The 21,245-nt window shown below is 34.7% G+C and overlaps 1 pseudogene across 1 annotated transcript; it reads left to right on the top strand.

Moving 5' to 3' along the window:
* Positions 1-1,833: 1,833 nt before the first annotated feature.
* Positions 1,834-3,320, top strand: LOC145806821 (L-ascorbate oxidase pseudogene; annotated as a pseudogene). Its single transcript, XR_014350260.1, has 2 exons — positions 1,834-2,712; positions 2,869-3,320. The product of XR_014350260.1 is annotated as an L-ascorbate oxidase pseudogene (transcript).
* The last annotated feature ends 17,925 nt before the right edge of the window (positions 3,321-21,245 follow it).

The raw sequence follows: 21,245 nt of genomic DNA, 5'->3' as shown, positions 1-21,245 counted from the left end.
TGCCCAGATACATTTTCAAAATCCATCTAATTCTCATAACACAAATCATTTTTTTCCGATCACCAAAATCCTTTTCGTTTATTCAAAATGAATTTTTTTCAAAAAATAAAGCATTTGTTTGTTAAAACCCATTTCCAAAAACAAGTTTGGTATATCACAATACCAATAAGCAAATACATTGCTAAATCAAACGCGAATACATCGCTAAACAACAGCAAATATATTGCTAAAAATTGTTTTCAAAACCAAAACGGCAATAAATAAAAAGGGTAAATCTCCAAGGCTAGTGTTCATAATAATGAGCTATACATGCCACTATGCCATTTTATCGAGATTATCAGGATGGAATTAGCACCTACTATGTGGGTTTTAGGTCTTTTACCACGGACACACAGGGTACCTTAGTTCTGCTTTAATAACCCTTTACAGCTTTACTACTTTATTTACTCTTTTCTAGTAGCACAATACATGTGATCCAAAATATTATTTTCCAAACTGATATACACATGTTTTTCAAACATAAAACGAGAATATTCCAAGACCCATGACGTGCACCATGATATGTATGATTTTATAAACATTTCAGTTTGATTGAACAATACATATTATATGTACATTTTTTTTTTTTGTAATAATAATATAAAGAGGAGGACCGGTCTCAAACTCATGGTCTCTTATTACTTGAACAATACATATTATATGTACATTTTTTATTTGTTATTTTTTTATAATATTATTATTATTATTTTAAATTACACACACCTCATATGTGCAAATCGTTAATATATATATATATATAGCTGGCCTTGAGCTAAATATAACGTAATCTACAAATTCAAGCAGCCTGCAAAAAAAAAAAAAAAAAAAAAAAAAGGTGAGTTGCAGATTCAAAATAAAATAAATAAAAAGGTCCCCTCCAACTCTCTAAATAGAGGTTGGTTCGCGATCACCGTGTCATTATTCTGATTAGTAATTGGTCAACCAACTAGTCACTATGGAGTTTGAAGTATGACTTTTATCCCTTTTCAAAGGGTGGATTTCTTTCAATTTAACAAAAAATAAAAATAAAAAGAGTTGGATTCCAACTAAGATTTTCAGTCTTATTTTTACTAACTTGATTAATTATAATTACTTACAACAATTAGAAACTTAGAACCTAGCGTGCAATTTGATCATTAAGGCCCATTTTATGCTTATTTCAATAATTATTTTGTACGACTCGTCAAATAGATTATTCATATAAAACATTAAATTAATTGAATATCAATTGTTTTACATTTGATTTATGTGATTTTTAATATAAATAATTTACTCAATCAATTTTACAAAATGAGTAATTTAAATTATCAAAGGTAGGGCATAGTGGCAAACTGCACAGTGTGGATGGCAAAGAAGCTGTTTTCAAAGACTTATTCCAGCTTTTACACATTGCATAGAATTCCAAGCATTTTTACATGGGAGGAGTATCTCCTCCGGTTCAGATTTTAGACAGGATGGCATTGTTTGGATATGTGAAGCCTATCACGAGTCCTGTTTTGATAATTCGAACCGTTAATTTTATCAGACATTTTGTATATTTCTTCCACGTGAGCTGTTATTAATTAATATTTCCATTTTTTAAAAATAATATTAAGATCACAAGAATTCATTTTAATTGGTGCACAAAATTAAGATCCTGAACTAGATCACTTGCTAAATGTAATGCCATAACATTCATGTAGATAATTTCAATTCAAAAATAACAAAACTACACTTTCTTTTCAACTGAATGTGTGAAGTTATCCATGCGAAACACCATAGAAAATGAAGAGCGATTGACATTTTTTCTTTTCTCTTGACTCTATACAGAATCACAAGATGGTGTTGGTTGAAGCTGATGGAAACTACCTACAACCATTCGCGGTGGATGATATGGACATTTACCCTGGTGAGAGCTACTCTATTCTATTCACTACCGATCAAAACCCTTCCAACAACTATTGGGTTTCAGTAAGTGTAAGAGGTCGAAAACCCAACACCACTCAAGCACTAACAATACTTAACTATCACAACACAACGTCTGCCTCAAAACCTCCACCATCACCGCCACCAGTCGCTCCTCTATGGAACAACTACACCCACAGCAAATTATTCACCAAAAAAGTCCTAGCCCTAATGGGAAACCCTAATCCACCTCCGACCACCAATCACCGCTGTATCATCCTCCTCAACACCCAAAACTACATCGATGGTTACACCAAATGGGCCATCAACAACATCTTTTTAGTCCTACTTGCCACGCCTTACTTGGGTTCAATAAAATACAATCTAAACAACGCTTTCGATCACAAAACCCCCTCCGCAAACTTCCCAAGCAACTATGATGTCATGAAACAAGCCCAAAACCCAAACTCAACGTACGGGAGTGGAGTCTACATGCTCAGTTTCAATACCACAGTAGATATAATCCTTCAAAATGCCAACTCATTGGCGGTGAACACGAGTGAAATCCATCCGTGGCACTTACACGGCCATGATTTTTGGGTTTTGGGATATGGGGAGGGAAAGTTTTCGATTGAGAATGACGAAAAAAGCTTTAATTTGAAAAACCCGCCTTACAGGAACACCGCGGTGGTGTTTCCATTCGGATGGACCGCTCCGAGGTTTGTGGCAAATAATCCAGGAGTGTGGGCTTTTCATTGTCATATAGAGCCTTATTTGCATATGAGAAATGTTAGGGATCATGAAAAAATTTTCATGAAAATGATCATGAAAGATTTGTGATCCTTAGATTATCTTGATTAGTGTGCGGTGCTTTATTCTAAGTCTAATCCAAAGGTCACAAATCTTTCATGATCATTTTCATGAAAGACTTTTCATGATACCTAGCATTGCTGTTTGCATATGGGTATGGGGGTTGTGTTTGCTGAAGGTGTCCGACGGCTTGGGAAGATACCAAACGAGGTCTTAACTTGTGGGTTGACAGGGAAGATGTTCTTGAACAACAAGAATGATTGAGACTAAGTTGTAACTTGTTATTGCACTATTAAGAGTAGTAAGTATTGTGTGTTGATGTTCAATGTGGTGAAGACGAGGACAAAGTAAAATTTAGTGATCGATGAAGGGTTTTTTGTTTATGAAATTATATCTATCTATTTATCTGTCTACTATTATAAAATGGGGATAAACACTACTTTGTTTTTCTCTATTTAATTTTTCTTATTGTTGTGTCAAATTTATTTGTCTCTGTTTTGTAACCTTTTTGATAAGCATGTGACCATGTGGCTTTGCGAAGTGTTAAACTTGATAATAACATTTTAATAAATTATATTTTTATCTTATTTTATTTATTATGTGATATGTTATAATTGAATTATTGACAAACAAGATAACTGACTAATAAACTAATGAAGTGTCGACACAAGACGTGTCTACACTCTATTTGTTTAACAATAATGTATAGAAATAAAAAAAAAAATTATGAAAATCATCTCGAAGTTGTTGATCAATTGGCTAGTCGATTCTAAACATTTTCAGTAGTTTAGTTGGTTGTTTGGTCACAGCTTCAAGATGGTTTTCATGAAATATTTTCGTGATCTGTAACAATTTTTATTGTTTAATAAATTTTACCTTGCTTAGATATGAATTTTTTTTATTGTTTAATAAATTTCACCTTATTACCAAATATGAAAATTTGTCTATGATGAACGCGATCGATAATGAAAATGATCATATGATGAGGCGAGGCGATCAATTGAGATAATTGATATCAACTAGTCTAACTTTTTGAAAAAGAAAAGAATTGACAATGATGGAATCAATAGATAGTTTTACAATAATTCATAACTTTCACTTTAGAGATACACATTATAAATTTATCATTCATAAATTTTCTCACAATGTGACATTACATATACTACAAATATTCTTAAATTTCATAAATAAAAAAATCATAATTTTTTTTTATAATGTACCTTTTAAGTTTGGCTTCGTTTGGTTATTCTATCCCAGTTGAGACTAAAAAATCACAAAAAAAAAAATAGACTAAATAAGTCAATAAGATAAAAAATGTCACATCTAAATTATAATTATTTTATTTTTTCTCTTACAAAAGTCAAAAAATCCAAAAAAAAAAATTGCAAACAAACTTTTTAGTCTCAAGTTAAAAAAGTCTAAACTCCAAAAAACTAACTAAAAAGGTGACTTTGTAAATCATAAATTTCTCATATACTTTTGTAACACAATAAATTTTAGGGTTTATTACACTTTATACCCTAAACTACTGTTAAATTGTCTATTTATTCCCTAAACTATCAATTGTATTTTTAAGATTCCTAAAGTATATAAATCAAAATTTCTTTAGTCGCTAAATTATCGATTGAATCCATTAAGTCTCTAAAGTATTTAATTCAAACTTAAAATGATCATAAAAATAAAATAGGGGGATTTACCTACCAGTGGGGGAGAAGATGTAAACCATAAATTAGTGGGAAATCTTTGAAAATTAGGAAGGCATGAAAAATTGATAATCATTTACCATTTTAACCTTAGATCATGTTTTGGAGTAGTAATGAGGTGGGTTTCACTATAACTTGTTTGGTAGCTTCCTTGTTGAGGGGATTGCTACTCCACCTAGAATATCATTCACATACCTTAACCGGATTAGGTTTCTCTTAGATGAGCTAAGATTGAAAAAATAGTGAGAGGATCATGCTGCACATTTTTTATTTTTTTTTTTAACCCAAGTGCAACCTTTTTAATATAGAAATATTTTATTTTTATTTTATATAAAAATAATTTAACAATTTCATTACTAATTATCTCTCCTACTATCATCAAAACAAACACAATTTTATTTAATTTTCTCATTAACAATTCTCACATTAACAACTTTTTCACTAATCATCTATTTACTAACAATTCCATCCAACCTAATCTGCCAAACAAACCTGAGGTAACTCTTAAATCTCTCATATCTCACATCACACACTCACACAGCCAAATCCCCTGCCACGTCACTTTCCTTCTCCCTTTCTCTATCTCCACAATACACATCACTCGAGTCCAAACCCTCTACAGGGCTTTCCTGCAGTGGTTCTTATGCCCCAAAATGACGTCGTTTTGGGACAAAATTATAACAATCCCGACCTATGATTAGCTCTAATTCATAAGTATGCCTAACAAGTAATTAGGTTTTTACAATTAACAATTAATAATACCCTAATAAAAATTATGACCAGCACAATAGATAAGTATAGTTAATGAAATAAAAATAATTAAAATAAGTGTTCTAACAACTATGTCAATTAATGATTTTAGCACAGCGAAAATGTGAAATATAACTACAGCAATTTAAATAAAATAAAGAGATAGGGGGGAGAAAGGCAAACAAATTTATAGTGGTTTGGTTTCAACTCGGCCTACGTCCACTCCTCAAACTTCACTTGAGATTTTCCACTATGCTCTAACTTCACGGGGGTGCTAGCAACCTCTTTACAAATAGAGCAATCCTCCACAGATTTTACAAAGACTTTCTAAGTCAAGAACACTGAGTGTACTACACTCTTACAAGGTTGAAAAGAATGTGTTTTTGCTTTTACAGAAAGTTACAAGAATTATCTCTCAAAGATAGATATAAAAATGAAGCTCTGGTTTTTCTGTAAACCTCACACAGGAAAGATGGGTTTAAAGCTATACGACTCAGTGTATAATTTCTGAAAGAGGATGTAAACAAAAATTGAAGAACACTTCTTAGAGAATTTTTCAGAGAATAGATGTGAGTGATTATACATCAAAGAATATTTTCTGGTTTTTTTTTGTAACTTATTTACATTAGAGGCTTTGGTATATATAATGAAACTTATAGCCGTTGTATTCATTTGAATTTATAGCCGTTTATAATCGTTGTACTCATTTGAATATCTTCCGCTCCATCATTACTAATTTGAATATCTTCCACTCCATCATTACTAATTTGAATATCTTCCACTTGAACCTTTTGGCCTACTGATGTGCTGGGCTGTTTGAACGTTTTGGTCTACTACTGTGATGGGCTGTTTGAACCTTTTGGCCTGCTGCTTTGCTGGGCTGTTTGAACCTCAGGTTTGGGCATTATTTTTGGGTTGAAATGAATTCCTAATTTAAGCAAATATTAAATACATTCAAACAATATTTATGATAAAAGGTTAGGTGAGAAATAATGGGACAAAATAAATTTTGGATTCTATTTTTCTCTTTCAAATAAATTAATACATAATTAAATAAATCATCAAAATAAATAAGTCTAACAATCTCCTCCTTTTTTATGATGGCACACAATGATGTTTTGATTTGATTTTGGAGTAAAAAAGCTCCCCCTCAAGTCATGCTCCTTGAATTCATTTCTGAATTCATTTCTAAATACATAGGTTAGCACATGTGTAATAAATAAACTTTAATTAGAGACATAATATGAGACTAATATATCAAACTATAAATACATAATCATCAGATTAGTTTTCAAATAATACCATAAATTGAAAATAAATACCATAATACATAACATCATATAATTTCTTCCCCTATGACATTATCAAAAGGAAATCATGGGTCAGAATCTGGAGGAGGATGAGGAAAATGATAGTGATAAATGGCATCTATACAATTCAAAACATATATATACATAATATATACATATAGATACGATTCGCGCGCCTCTCTTTTTTCTGTCGAAAATCACGTCGGACATATGTCCTCGCTTTTGTGTCAGCCGACCAACAAAAGCAAGACGGGTCAATCAGCTGCCTCGGCTCTCTCTCTCTCTTGTCGTCTTCTCCTCCGTCTTTTTCTTAATCACTCTCTTCGCCTTCTTCTTCCTCATCACTTCCATCCCTTTCATCTTCTGCGTGAGAGAGATAAAACAGAGAGACTGAGCAGTGCAGAAAGGCTGTCAAAAATGACCCTCCTTTCGATTACATCTCTCTCTCCTACTATATGGCCTCGTCCCGTCCCTTTATTACTCTCTTTCTGGACCTGAATGATCTTGTAAGTGGTGCTGGGCCGAGTGCCCTGGCTCCTACGCTTTCCAACCTTCCTATGATGTCGATTGAGCAAATAATGGCAGCTCAATCAGACATTGAAATGAATCATTTCAGACTGACATCCTGTATGGAGACGGTGACTGCAGTCACAAAATTAGCTCACTGACTGCAGAACAGGACGAGTGAACTCCATCAGGTCAACGCCCAACTCTCTCTGCTCCAGCGCATGTACAAGGATGCGCGAGTAGGGATAGGCGCACTGAAGACCGAAAATAAAGAGCTTAAACGGAAGACCACCTTCATGGCCCAATTTGGAGCAACGTCGTTCTTGGCTTTTGATAGTCGGTGGGAAGTGCTCGCTCTCGACGAAAGCACGGGGGCAGGTACATCAAGCGTTGCCCAAGGTGATAAAAAGAAGAAGAGAGCGATGGAAGAGGCGAGTAAGTGAGGTCGGCCAATGGCCAGAAAAATGAAGGGACTTTTTTTTTATTTTTTTGTTTTTATTTTTTTTTATTTTATGAAAATATGTATATTTTGATTTGTGTTTGTTTTTATATTTAATGTAATCACTTGAAGATGAAAGGAAAGTGCAGAAAAAAATAAATCGAAATTAAGCCTCAAGGCAAATTAACAACAAAAAAAATAAAATAAATAATAATGCAAAGAAAAGAAGAAAAATAATAATAAAGGAAATGAAGCCTATTAGTAAAACAATATATATATATATATATATATAAGATATTAAGCCTAATAGCAATTAAAATAAAATAATACTAGTAGAAATTATACTTAATAAGACGTTGGTGTGGCTGGAATGGTAATGCAAAAAATAAAATAAAATACCATGAGGGTTTAAAAAAAAATCAATGTATGCAAAGTTAATTTTATCTCAAGATGCAGAACCCAAAAAAAATTACGCAGTTAAGAATATCAAACTATTAAGGAGAATAAATGTATGAAGGACTTGAGAGCATTCAACTGATATAAATGTTTTTATATCAATGTAACAATACACATATATCATTTTAACAAAAATTCAAGCTTCACAGTCATAACAAAACTTTTTAAGTAGAAATTGACATTCCAAGCTCGCCACGAATAAAATTGAAACGATCCTCGTTTAGGGGTTTTGTGAAAATATCTGCCAATTGCTTGTCGGTGTTTACAAATTCAAGTACAATATCCCTTTTTTGAACATGATCTCTTAAAAAATGATATCGAATTTCATTATGTGTTTGTTCGTGAGTGTTGAACCGGATTTTTGCTTAAATTGATAGCACTAGTATTATCACATTTAATAGGGATATGATCATAATGCAAATCAAAGTCCTGTAATTGTTATTTCATCCAAAGTATTTGGGCACAACAACTTCCGGAAGCTATATATTCAGTTTCGGTCGTTGATAAAGCAATAGAATTTTGCTTTTTGCTAAACCAATATACTAATGAGTTGCAAAGAAAGTGACAAGTGCCACTGATGCTTTTTCTATCAAGTTTGCATCCGGCAAAGTCGGCATCCGAGTAACTAATTAAATCAAATGCAACACCTCTAGGATAAAACTGTCCCAAATTTTGAGTGCCAACAAGATATCTAAAAATTCTTTTAACAGCATTGAGATGTGATTCCTTAGAATTTGATTGATATCTAGCATACATACAAACACTAAACATAATATCGGGTCTACTTACAGTTAAATAAAGAAGTGAGCCGATCATACCTCGATATTTTGTTTGATCAATGGAGTTACCTTTTTCATCCTTGTCTAGCTTAATGGATGTGCTCATACACTACAACAAAAAACAGTTTTGGCACCACAACAAAATTCGTCGCCAAAAGGCAAAAATCGTCGACAAAGAGTTTTGCCGACCCGTAGAGTTTCGTCAGTAACCCGTCGCCAAAAGTGTGTCGAGAAAAGTTTTTACCGACGAAAAATTCATTGCATCGCCAAAAGTATGTCTTTAGCGACAAACATCTTTGTGGGCAAAAGCGTTTAACTATCGTCGCCAATTTATCATTGTGTCGGCGAAAGTGTTTCAAATAAGATGATTATGAGTCACCTTTGCCGACTCAAATTTGCATCGGTAAAAATGATACTTTTGGTGACAACTTGATTGCGTCGGCAAAACATCTAATTGTTTTATAAAAAAAAATAATAATAATAATTTGATATTTGGGATAGCAAAAATTACCATCACAAACAATAAATTACTTTCCAATAAAAAATTATTAAATAATATCCACACTTTAATTCATTGACATCCAAATATATATAAAAAATAAAAAATAAATTCTTATTATGATAACAACAATAGCCCATGTGTTCTTACAATCCAAAATTTAAGTTAACAATACCTAAAGTTAAACCAAGTACAAAATAAATAAAATCAAGTCAATCACAATTGAAACGATGTATTTAATGCAACTATAGCATCACCATTGACAATATGCAAATGCATGTGAACAAGCCTCTTCTCATTTCCAATTAGCACTTGAGCAAGAACATAATCTCCATCTTCAACAACCTACATTCAAGAAAGAATTTTTTTTTATTTATAATTATTAATAGTCATAAATGAAAATTTAAACTTGCAACTAAGATTTAAGGGAAATACATGAAGAAATCTCAACAGAATTGAGTTAAAGAATTGACAGAAAATAAAAATATCCCAAGCAGCAACAGTAACACAGGGGGAAAAAGAATTTCAAATAATTTCTTAGCATAACAAGAGAAAAATAGACAATAAATTAGCTATACTTGGCACAATAGTTCACCACCAAACATTGCTAAATCAATCTACAAAATAAAGTTCAATTATTTGATAAGTAAAAAAAAGATAATTCAAATCAAATAACATAAAAAGAAGCCAGTTTGTGACATCTGAGATGAATTCACTGTCATGATCAAATACCAAGAGTTAGAACCCAAAAAAAAAATAATAATAATAATAATAATAACCCAAAATTTGGCATGATACAAACCGGGAGAATTCTGGCTAATGAAGGAGAAACAATTCCGACAAATCTATCACTTGAACCGGTATTGAGAAGAACTATGCTAGTCATACTCTTGCCAAATGGCCATTGCCACATACCTGCTTCATTTTCAGGGACGTAAACATTCTCCATTTGTATGGACCCAGACATGTAACACATGGAACCTACAAGCCAATCAAATTCCACACACATTGCAGTGGAAAGAATAAATAAAAAATGGTTTAGAATGTAGAAAAAGAGGATGCAATCAAATCAATATCAAGTAGCTTTAAAATAGCGGACATAATTTATTCCACTACCAGCAACCTTTGGTAAGAATTTATTGATCCATGGAAAGCTCCCCAAGTCTCAACCTATAGACTAAGTAGTATATCATTCCTAACTCAGCCAATTCCTACTTACCAAATATAACCCAGAGCATTGATCATCAACTCAATCAATGTCCTTTCCATCCAACGTAAAGAAACTACCACATGCTCCGAGTCTCACACCCCAAGACCTGAGGCTATAATCCGATATCAACTTAATTTTTTGAATGAACAATCTACTTGGTAAACTCTACAAAATGAACTATTCAGATTATCACAATGAGACTGAGGTGGGTTCATAACCCCCTCAACTGGTTCTTTTTATCCTTTCAACAATTTGTCTCCAGAAAAATATGTCATCAAGTAGTGCTAAAAAAGCCAAAATATATGAGAAAAAAATTTAGCTCAAGGGACAACAGTGTAATTTACTCTTTTTTAAAAAATTCCAATGGGGGACTAAACAAGGTGTACATTTTTTTTTCTTTTCTTGTGCAGCAATAGAATAGTCTAGCACTTAATAGACAGATGAACCAAACAAAGCATATACCTGTGGCTATGTATGGCAGTGTGAAGACAAATGCTCAGCTGTCTCCTACTATCAAATACATATATGTCTGCATATTTGTAAGAACAACAAAGAAAGGCTTAGCATATGAGTCTAATCCTTTTAAACCTGCTAGTTCTAGCTTTATTTCTTCAGTTGTGCTTGCTGATATTGATGCCACTGTTTTGCAGCCACCGATTCATGGTATTGGATCCCCTGCTCAGTCAGCTACTGAACCATTATCTGGTGTAGCTTTATCACCGATGAAATCATCTGATATCACTTGTACAGGACAACAGTCCACAACCAGGACCAATTTATTAATAAGAGATAATGCTATAAGTAGTCTATGTCAGTTATGCTATAAGATTATTTTAATTGGTCTTCAATCCAATTTGAAGCCTGTAACTCATGCTGACATTTTCTACCATGCGCTGAATTGGCTGGTTAATTGGGACCAAAGACAACAGGGGGAGCAATGAATTTGATGGTGATGAAGCATTGTTTACACTTATTTTGGAGATCCATAGGTGGCAAGATATGATGGCTATGCACATGCATATTGTTAAAGTATACAATACAACACACACCAGCACACACCCACTAGCATCACATGTTCTGTTAATACAACACACACCAGCACACACCCACTAGCATCACATGTTCAGATCACACTGTAAAGCACACACCAGCACACAAGAAAGCTTAGTTTAATGTATTGTAATACACACTTCGGTCACCTTCTCCTCTCTATAAATAGAGAGAGCTCAGTCTCTTGTAACATATAGAAATACAACAGACACTGAATATACATCACTGTCATCACTGTCATATAGAAATACAACAGACACTGAATATACATCACTGTCATTTCAGTCCTTCTCCTCTCTTTCATTTCAGTCTTTATTTATCATGGTATCAGAGCACAGAAATACAACTCTCGCATTCTTCAATTTTGGTGCTTAGTCCCCTACACAGTGGAACTACACCAAATTGTTCGGAATCTCCTTACGATTCCAACGGCACTAAGCCCATCACCAGAAACCATCACACGCGCCCTCACGCGCCGCTCTTTTGCTCGGCACGTCGCTGCTACCGTTTCCACGCGCACACGCGCCCTCACGCGCCTTCCATCCTGCCTTTTCGTGCGCCGCGCCTGCTACCGTGCACTGATGTGCGCCATTCTGCTACCGTGAGCCGCGCGTGCGCCGCTCCGCTATTGTGCACCCGCGTGCGCCGTTCCGCTATTGTGCACCCGCGTGCGCCGTTCTGCTACCGTGCGCCGTACGCCGTCTCTGCTATCGTGCGCCGCACGCCGTCTCTGCTAACGTGCGCCGCTGACATCATTTTTCACCCTGCTGACATCATCTCTACGCAGCCCACCTTTCCTAGCTATTTTCGACCTTCCGGACTCACTGATGCACTCTGTTTTCCCTAATTTTGCTCCTACAAATCTATCCCTATCAATTTAGCCCTACTCAACTATATTATGGATCGTCCTGATACCTCTCATCCCATTTCCGTTATTTTGGATGGATCCAACTATGTTCTATGGGCCCAAGCCATGTCTTCCTTCCTCAAAGGAAAGAAGCTCTGGCGAATTATCTCCGGGGACATGACTCAACCGGTCAAAGACACTGCTGAAACCACTGTTTCTCATGCTACTCCTACATATGAAGATCGCCTTGAGGAATGGGACAGTAAGAATTACCAAATCATTACCTGGTTTCGGAATACTTCTGTTACCTCTATCAGTCTTCAGTTTGGCCGCTTTCAACTTGACTCTGTCACTACTCCTGCAAAGGACATCTGGGATTTTTTGAAAGAACGTTACCAGACTACTGGTCTTGCCCATCAATATCAACTTCAGAGCCAACTTCATCAGATGCGCCAAGTAACTAGTCAGTCCATCAATGACTTCCTTTCTCAAATGTCTTCCATTTGGGACCAGCTTGCTCTTTCCGAACCACCTTGGCCTCACCGAGAAGATGCTGTTTTATTTACTGCTTATCGTAATTAGCAAAGGTTGGTGCACTTTCTCATGGCTCTCACTTCCTCTTTTGAGCCCGTCCGTGCCTCTCTTCTTCATCGCCATCCCTTGCCCACTCTGGAACAAGCTATTTCTGAGTTGCTATCAGAAGAGACTCGTCTTGGTACTCTCCAAACTCATCATGTGGACTCTGTTCTTGCCACTCCGCCGTACCGGCCATCATTCACCCAGCGGACCACTGCCTGCCTCTATTGTCAGAATCGGGGCCTTCCCTCAACACATCTCCTGGTAAATTGCCCGGTCCGAACCTGCCGATACTGCAACAAACTTAGTCCTGGTCATCTGCAACAGGATTGTTTTCGCAATCCATCCCGCTCATCCTCCACCAGCCACTCTTCTCGCGGTGGTGCTTCTCGGGGGAGCTTTCCTCGTTCCCGGAATCAGTCTCATTCTGGGACTCAGTCTCATCACACTGCCACTGCTGCTGCTGCCGCTGAGGGTTTTTCTGCGTCTTCTGCTCCGTCTTCCCCTCTCTTTTCTCCAACGGATGTCGAGGCCATGTTCAAACACCTTCTCTCCCCTTCTGGTACACCTCCTCCTACTGCTTTGTCTGTAATTCCAGGTAACTCTTCTTGGTATTTTGACTCTGCCTGTTGTAATCATATGACTTCCTGTTCAACTATATTTTCTTCCCTCTCTTCATCTTCTCATATTCCCTCAATTCAAACTGCTGATGGTTCTCTCATGACTGTCCGTCATATTGGTACTGTTTCCACATCTTCTTTAACTTTACCTCAAGTTTATCATATCCCTGCTCTCACTTTAAACCTTATCTCTATTGGTCAATTATGTGAACTTGGTCTAACTATCACCTTTTCCGCTACTCATTGTTTGGTGCAGGACCCTCAGACGGGGCAGACTATTGGGATCGGCCGTAAGCAAGGACGTCTCTATGAGCTCATTCACCTTCATGTTCCTGACTCTCCTCAGATCGCTGCTCCTGCATCTGCTTCCTCATTATCTCCTTTTCATCTTTGGCATTGTCGCTTAGGGCATATTTCTATTAATCGCTTAAAGTCTTTGGTTTCTAGTGGACAATTGGGTCATGTCATTCCAGATACTTTCGATTGTATACCCTGTCAACTTGCCAAACAACCTGCTTTATCATTCAATAAAAGTACTTCTGTTTCCTGTGCACCTTTTGATCTTATACATTCGGATATTTGGGGCCCTTCCCCTACTACTACTATGGGGGGATCTCGTTATTTTGTTGTTTTTATTAATGATTTTTCACGGTTTACTTGGATTTTTCTCATGAAAACTCGGTCTGAACTCAAAACCCTTTATTATCGATTTGCTCAAATGATCCACACCCAATTTTCCAAAACCATCAAACTTTTTCGCTCTGACAATGCTATGGAATATCGGGATTCAGATTTCCTTTCCTTTCTTCAGAGTCATGGTACACTGCCTCATCGTTCCTGTGCTGGCACGTCCCAGCAAAATGGCCGTGCTGAACGGAAACATCGACATATTCTTGACACTACTCGAGCTCTTCTTCTCTCTTCTTCCTGCCCTGAAAGCTTTTGGGGGGAAGCTGCCCTCACTGCTGTCTACACTATCAATTGTGCTCCTTCCCCTGTCATCCATAATCAAACTCCCTTTGAACGTCTGCATGGCACTCCTCCACCCTATACTAATCTTCGGGTTTTTGGCTCTGCCTGTTTTGTTCTCCTTCAATCTCATGAACGCACCAAGCTTGAACCTCGTTCTCGTCTTTGTTGCTTTCTTGGGTATGGAATTGAACATAAAGGTTTTCGCTGTTGGGACCCTCTCTCTAAACGTCTTCGTATCTCCCGCCATGTCGTCTTTTGGGAGCACCGAATGTTTTCCTCCCTATCCTCCTTTCACTTACCTGCACTTTCCTCTACTGTACTGTTTACTAATCCTTCCATAGATCTCTTCTCTGATGAATTTGATACAGGTTCCTCCTTCATTGAGCCGCCCTTGCTCACTTCTGCTCCCGACCAGACTGCTCTCCCTGAAGGTCCACCTCTCCCTGCACCACCTTCTTCTCCACCGGTTCTTCCTCCCACCGATCCTCCTGCGGGTCGACCACACCGGGTAACTCAACCTCCTATCCACCTTCGTGATTATATTGTTGGATCTGCTGCCTTTTCTACTTATGAGCCTACCTCCTATCATGAGGCTTGTACTAATCCTCTTTGGCAGCAAGCTATGACTGATGAACTTCAAGCTTTGGACAAAACTCATACTTGGGATCTTGTTGATCTTCCTCCTGGCAAAACTGCGATTGGCTGCAAATGGGTTTACAAAATCAAGACCCACTCTGATGGCTCTATTGAACGCTACAAAGCTCGTCTTGTTGCCAAGGGTTTCAACCAGGAATATGGGATTGATTATGAGGAAACCTTCTCTCCTGTTGCTCGGCTTACCTCTGTTCGCAGTTTACTGGCTGTTGCTGCTGCTCGCCACTGGCAGCTCTTTCAAATGGATGTCAAAAATGCCTTCCTCAATGGTAATCTTCTTGAGGAGGTCTACATGCAACCTCCACCTGGGTCTACTTTTCCCCCTCATAAAGTTTGCAAACTACAGCGTGCCCTCTATGGCCTCAAGCAAGCACCCCACGCTTGGTTTGCTAAGTTCAGCTCTACTATTCATGACTTCGGGTTCACCTCTAGCTCCTACGACTCTGCTCTTTTTATACGGACCACCCCTCATGGTATCACTCTTCTCCTTCTGTATGTGGATGATATGATTATCACTGGTAATGATGCAACTGGTATTCTCCACCTCAAACGTTTTCTCCACCGTCAGTTTGAGATGAAAGACCTTGGTACTCTTAACTATTTTTTAGGCCTTGAAGTCTCTCATGATTCTACTGGCTCTTATTTATCTCAGGCCAAATATGCATCCGATCTTCTGGCTCGTGCTGGTCTTACTGATTGCAAAACTACATCTACTCCAGTTGATCCTCAGATTCGTCTCACTCCTCTCGATGGGGCTCTCCTCCCTGATGCTACTCTTTATCGCCAGCTCGTCGGCAGTCTTGTCTATCTCACAGTGACTCGTCCTGACATTGCCTATGCTGTTCACATTGTTAGTCAGTACATGTCGGCTCCTCGCACTCCCCACTATACTGCTCTACTCCACATCCTTCGATACCTCAAAGGCACTCTGTTCCATGGCCTTCACTACTCTGCTTCCTCCTCCCTGGAACTACGTGCCTTTTCTGATGCTGATTGGGCTGGAGATCCTACAGATCGACGCTCCATCACAGGCTTCTGTTTCTTCTTAGGGGATTCTCTTCTTGCTTGGCGTAGCAAAAAACAATCCCTCACTGCCCGTTCTAGCACCGAAGCTGAATACCGAGCTCTTGCTGATACTACTCAGGAACTTCTCTGGCTTCGCTGGCTCCTCACTGATATGGGTGTTTCCTCTTCTGGCGCTACCTCTCTTTATTGTGACAATCAGAGTGCCATTCAGATTGCTCATAATGATGTTTTTCATGATCGCACCAAGCATATTGAGATTGATTGTCATTTCATTCGACAGCATGTTACCCGTGGTACTGTTCATCTTCTCCCTATTGCTTCAGCCGATCAGCCTGCTGATATTTTCACCAAGGCTCATCCTCCTGGGCGCTTCCGTGATCTTGTTTCCAAACTCAACTTGGTCGATGCCTACCCTCCTTGAGTTTGCGGGGGGCTGTTAAAGTATACAATACAACCCACACCAGCACACACCCACTAGCATCACATGTTCTGTTAATACAACACACACCAGCACACACCCACTAGCATCACATGTTCAGATCACACTGTAAAGCACACACCAGCACACAAGAAAGCTTAGTTTAATGTATTGTAATACACACTTCGGTCACCTTCTCATCTCTATAAATAGAGAGAGCTCAGTCTCTTGTAACATATAGAAATACAACAGACACTGAATATACATCACTGTCATCACTGTCATATAGAAATACAACAGACACTGAATATACATCACTGTCATTTCAGTCCTTCTCCTCTCTTTCATTTCAGTCTTTATTTATCACATATGTTAGATCAACATCTTCACTGCCCTACATTTGGAAATCAGAGGCTTTTATCTCAGGCCACTACTAATGTATAGGGTGAAGCGGTGACCAACAAGAGATATTCATCAATCACATACCCAAGTGTTCTTGGAGAGCCTTTGCATGGGGAGGTAATTAATTTTCTGTTAATTATTATGAAAACTTGATCATGTGATGTTTTTCATCCTCGTAAAGCTGAAGGATAAGAGAATGTAAAGAAGGGTGAGATATCCTTATATTGAATATCTTTCACTCCATCATTACTAATTTGAATATTTTTCATTTGAATCTTTTGGCCTGCTGCTGTTCTGGGCTGTTTGAACCTTTTGGTTTGCTACTGTGCTGGACTGTTTGAACCTTTTGGCCTGCTGCTGTGCTAGGTTGTTTGAACCTTTGTTTTGGGCTGTTTGAACCTCCGGTTTGGGCATTATTTTTGGGTTGAAATGAATTCCTGATTTAAGCAAATATTAAATACATTCAAACAATATTTATGATAAAAGTTTAGGTGACAAATAATGGGTCAAAATAAATTTTGACTCTATTTTTCTCTTTCAAATAAATTAAAACATAATTAAATAAATCATCAAAATAAATTTTGCATTCTATTAAAATATAATTAAATAAATCATCAAAATAAATTTTGGATTCTATTATTCTTTTTCAAATAAGTTAAAATATAATTAAATAAATCATCAAAATAAATTTTGGATTCTATTTTTCTCTTTCAAATAAATTAAAATATAATTAAATAAATCATCAAAATAAATAAGTCTAACAGTTAGTATAAAAAAATTACTTTTGATAATTTAAATTTAAAAAATATATTTTTAAATTTAAAAGAATATATAATTTTAAGATTTAAACATATCTTTCTTATCATCAAACTTATTTATAGTTTAAAAATTAATATTTTTTTGAAAACATAACCAAGTAGTGATCATTAGTGTTTAAAGTCTTAAAAATTGAAAAATTGTTTTTATTTAAGTAGTTTAAGACTCACAAATAATCTCCCATAATTTGATCTACAATGTTAACTTTTGATTTATCATATAATTACTTATGTAGGGCTTACATTTTTTGTCATATCTTTGTGGATAAATTTAAGAATCCAAACTTTGGGTCTCTAACATTATTTCTCTCTTTGCACATTTTTCCTCAATATTTAAAAAGTAACCTAAAATTTTCAATTCCCAAACGAGCTCAATTTTTGGTCGTATCATTTTTAATCGGACATTTCATTTTAATCATTTACATAATTTAAAACAATGTAATTTTTAAATTATTTTAAATTATTATGTTAAATTTATTAAATATATTTAATAATAATCTCATTTTAAACATATTGTCAATATATTTTTAATATTATTATTTTAATAAAAAATATTTATAGTTTAAAAGTTATACAATATTTACCAAAATAAAATAATAATATTATTATTTGTATGGTTTATTATTATTTTTTATTTGTACAATCTGAGTTAACATTTATATGGTTTTATTATTATTATTATTATTATTATTATTTTGTACAGTTTGAGTTAGCCTCCGTTTGGGAAGTGAATTGGCTTTTTGACTTTTTGGGCTATTTTAGCCTGGGCTAAAAAGTTTGGTTTGGGAAGGACTTTTTTACTTTTTGACTTTTTTTGTAAGAGAAGAGTGTAATGATTATGAGTTGGATGTGATGTTTTGTTTGTTGTGGCTAAAATAACCTATTTTGTTTTTTGTGACTTAAATAGCCAAAAAAGCTTGGAAACCTTCTTCCCAAAGGGGGCCTTAATATTTTAATTTTTATTAGTCTTTATGTTTTTTAGTAAATAAAAATAATATTTTTTTTGTTCAAAAAGTAATTCTAAATAATTATTATTTACATTAATTTCAAATCATACAAATCATTTTAATTATGTAAGTTTTGTATATATTTTTGGAATTATAATTTAAATTTTTATTAAATATGTTAAAGGACAAATTACACTAATAGTCCCTACAGTTTGGGACTCGTGTCACTTTAGTCCCTAACTTTTTAATTGTGATACATTTGACCCTGAATTTTGAATTTTGTTCCAAATAAGGACAATTGAAGATATCAGTGTTTAATTTCAAGGGCAAAATCGTTAATTTAATAAAATATAAACTAATTTGACAAAAATAAATGTCAAAAAATATTTTTAATTTTTTTAAAATTATTTTTATCCACCAATGATAAAATTATGTAAATTTGATAAAAATTAATAAAAATTACATGATTAATTTTTAAAAATTAATTTTACATGATTATCATCCAAATACATAATAAAAATCAATTTGGTAAAAAAAATGTCTAAAAGATTTATAAATTTTACATAATTTTATTTTTAGTGGGTAGAAATAATTTTTAAAATTTCAAAAATATTTGTTTGACATTTATTTTTGTCAAATTAGTTTATACTTTATCAAATTGACGATTTTACCTTTGAAAAATCTAATGATATTTTCAATTGTCCTGATTTGGATCAAGATTCAAAATTTAGGGTTAAATGTGTCACAATTCACCCTTTGTTAAATATTAGTCTCATTTTAAATATTTGGTTGATATTTTTTGAATAATATTAATTTTATAAAAATCAAATTTATATATTAAATTTTTTATGCATTTTATTAAAATAGAATAAAATAAAATTTATTTTGTTTTTTAAAAGGTGAGATGGGGATGTGATGTGTGCTCTGAAGAGAGAGAGAGAGAGAGAGAGAGAGAGAGAGAGAGAGAGAGAGAGAGAGATTTGAGAGTAAAGGGTAAAATGATAAATGATTATTAATTTTTCATGTCTTTGTAATTTTTAAAGGTTTCTCCCTAATTTGTGATTTACATCTTTTGTCCCCACTGGCAGGTAATACCCCCAATAAAATATATTATAAATTAGAAAAAGATTTTATCAAGTTAAAATTTTATTTTAAAAAAAATTTAAAATTTTTATTTTGTCTTTCAAAAGTGAGCGTCAATTCATATATTGAATTTTCTTTATATGGATAAAGTTAATTATCTATAGTATTTTATTAATTATCTTCTACAATAGATATGTGCTTACTTTTATCTAGTATTATATGTCAGATTTCGTTTATAATTTCTAATTGATTATTTTAAATTTTTCGCTAAATTCTTTTTATTACTTAATTAATATATTATTTTATTCTATTATTATTGGTAGAAAAATGTTATTTTTTAAATTATGTAATTATATTTCTTCAAGTATATCTAATATTCATATAATTTATTGGCAATATTGAAAAATCAAACTCTAATATTAATTTAAATACACAACGAAATAAAACAACTTTTAAAGACAAAATAAAGATTTAAAAGGTTTTCTGTAATAAAATCTTAATTGGGGAGGGTCTTTTACTAATTTATAATATGTATGAACATATATTTTATTTTTGTAATCCTTTTAGGAACTGAATAAACTTGATTTATTTATTTTAGGGACCTAATAGATACAATCGATAGTTTAGGGACTAAATGGATTTTGCCTTGTATAGTTTAGGAACTAAATAGATTCAATCGATAGTTCATAAACTAAATAGTCAATTTGACAAAAGTTTAGGAGTAGAAAGTATAATAAACCCTATATTTTAAAATACTTTTCTACATTACCTACATTACAAATATTTTTTAAATAATTATAAATAAATAAATACAAATAATTCAATTAATATTTTTAAAAATATTATTGCACAAGTCATCTATTAATACTAATTTATGTATATAAATTAATTTTTCTCATTGTGTGAGATTAAAATTATTAATTACATTTTATATTTTTGTTTAAAGTGGGTATTCAAAGAGTATGGTATTGTCCGTTCAAAAAAAAAAGTATGGTATTGTCTTTGTAGTTATTTCAAGAAGGGTGATGCTAGGGAGCTCGAAAGCCTCCCCCGAATCTCCCTAATTTTTTTTTTTTTTTTTTCAAAAGCAGAGAAGGAGAAGAGAAGAGAAGGGAGGAGGAAGAGGAGGAGGAAGGAGGAGGAAGAGGAGGAGGAGGACTGGAGGGGGCCAGAGGCGAGCTGCTGCTGCTGCGACGAGCAATCGGAGGCGAGCTGCTGCGGCGGGGCTGCGACTCCTTCTCTTCCCCTCTCTTCTCTCTCTCTCCCTCTCCCTCTTCCTTTGTGTTTCAGACCTGAAATAGAAGAAGAAGAAGGAAAAAAAAAAAAACAAAAAGCAAAATGCCCAAAACGACATCGTTTTGGGCATTAGGGGGATTCGGAGGGGATAGTTTCGAGCTACGAAACATTATCCTTTCAAGAATTCCAGTACATAATTTTTCATCTAATTTT

Source organism: Camellia sinensis, chromosome 14 (assembly GCF_055761805.1).
Source record: "Camellia sinensis isolate YWXY chromosome 14, ASM5576180v1, whole genome shotgun sequence".
NCBI lineage: Eukaryota > Viridiplantae > Streptophyta > Magnoliopsida > Ericales > Theaceae > Camellia > Camellia sinensis.
This window is presented reverse-complemented; position numbering and strand designations above follow the sequence as displayed.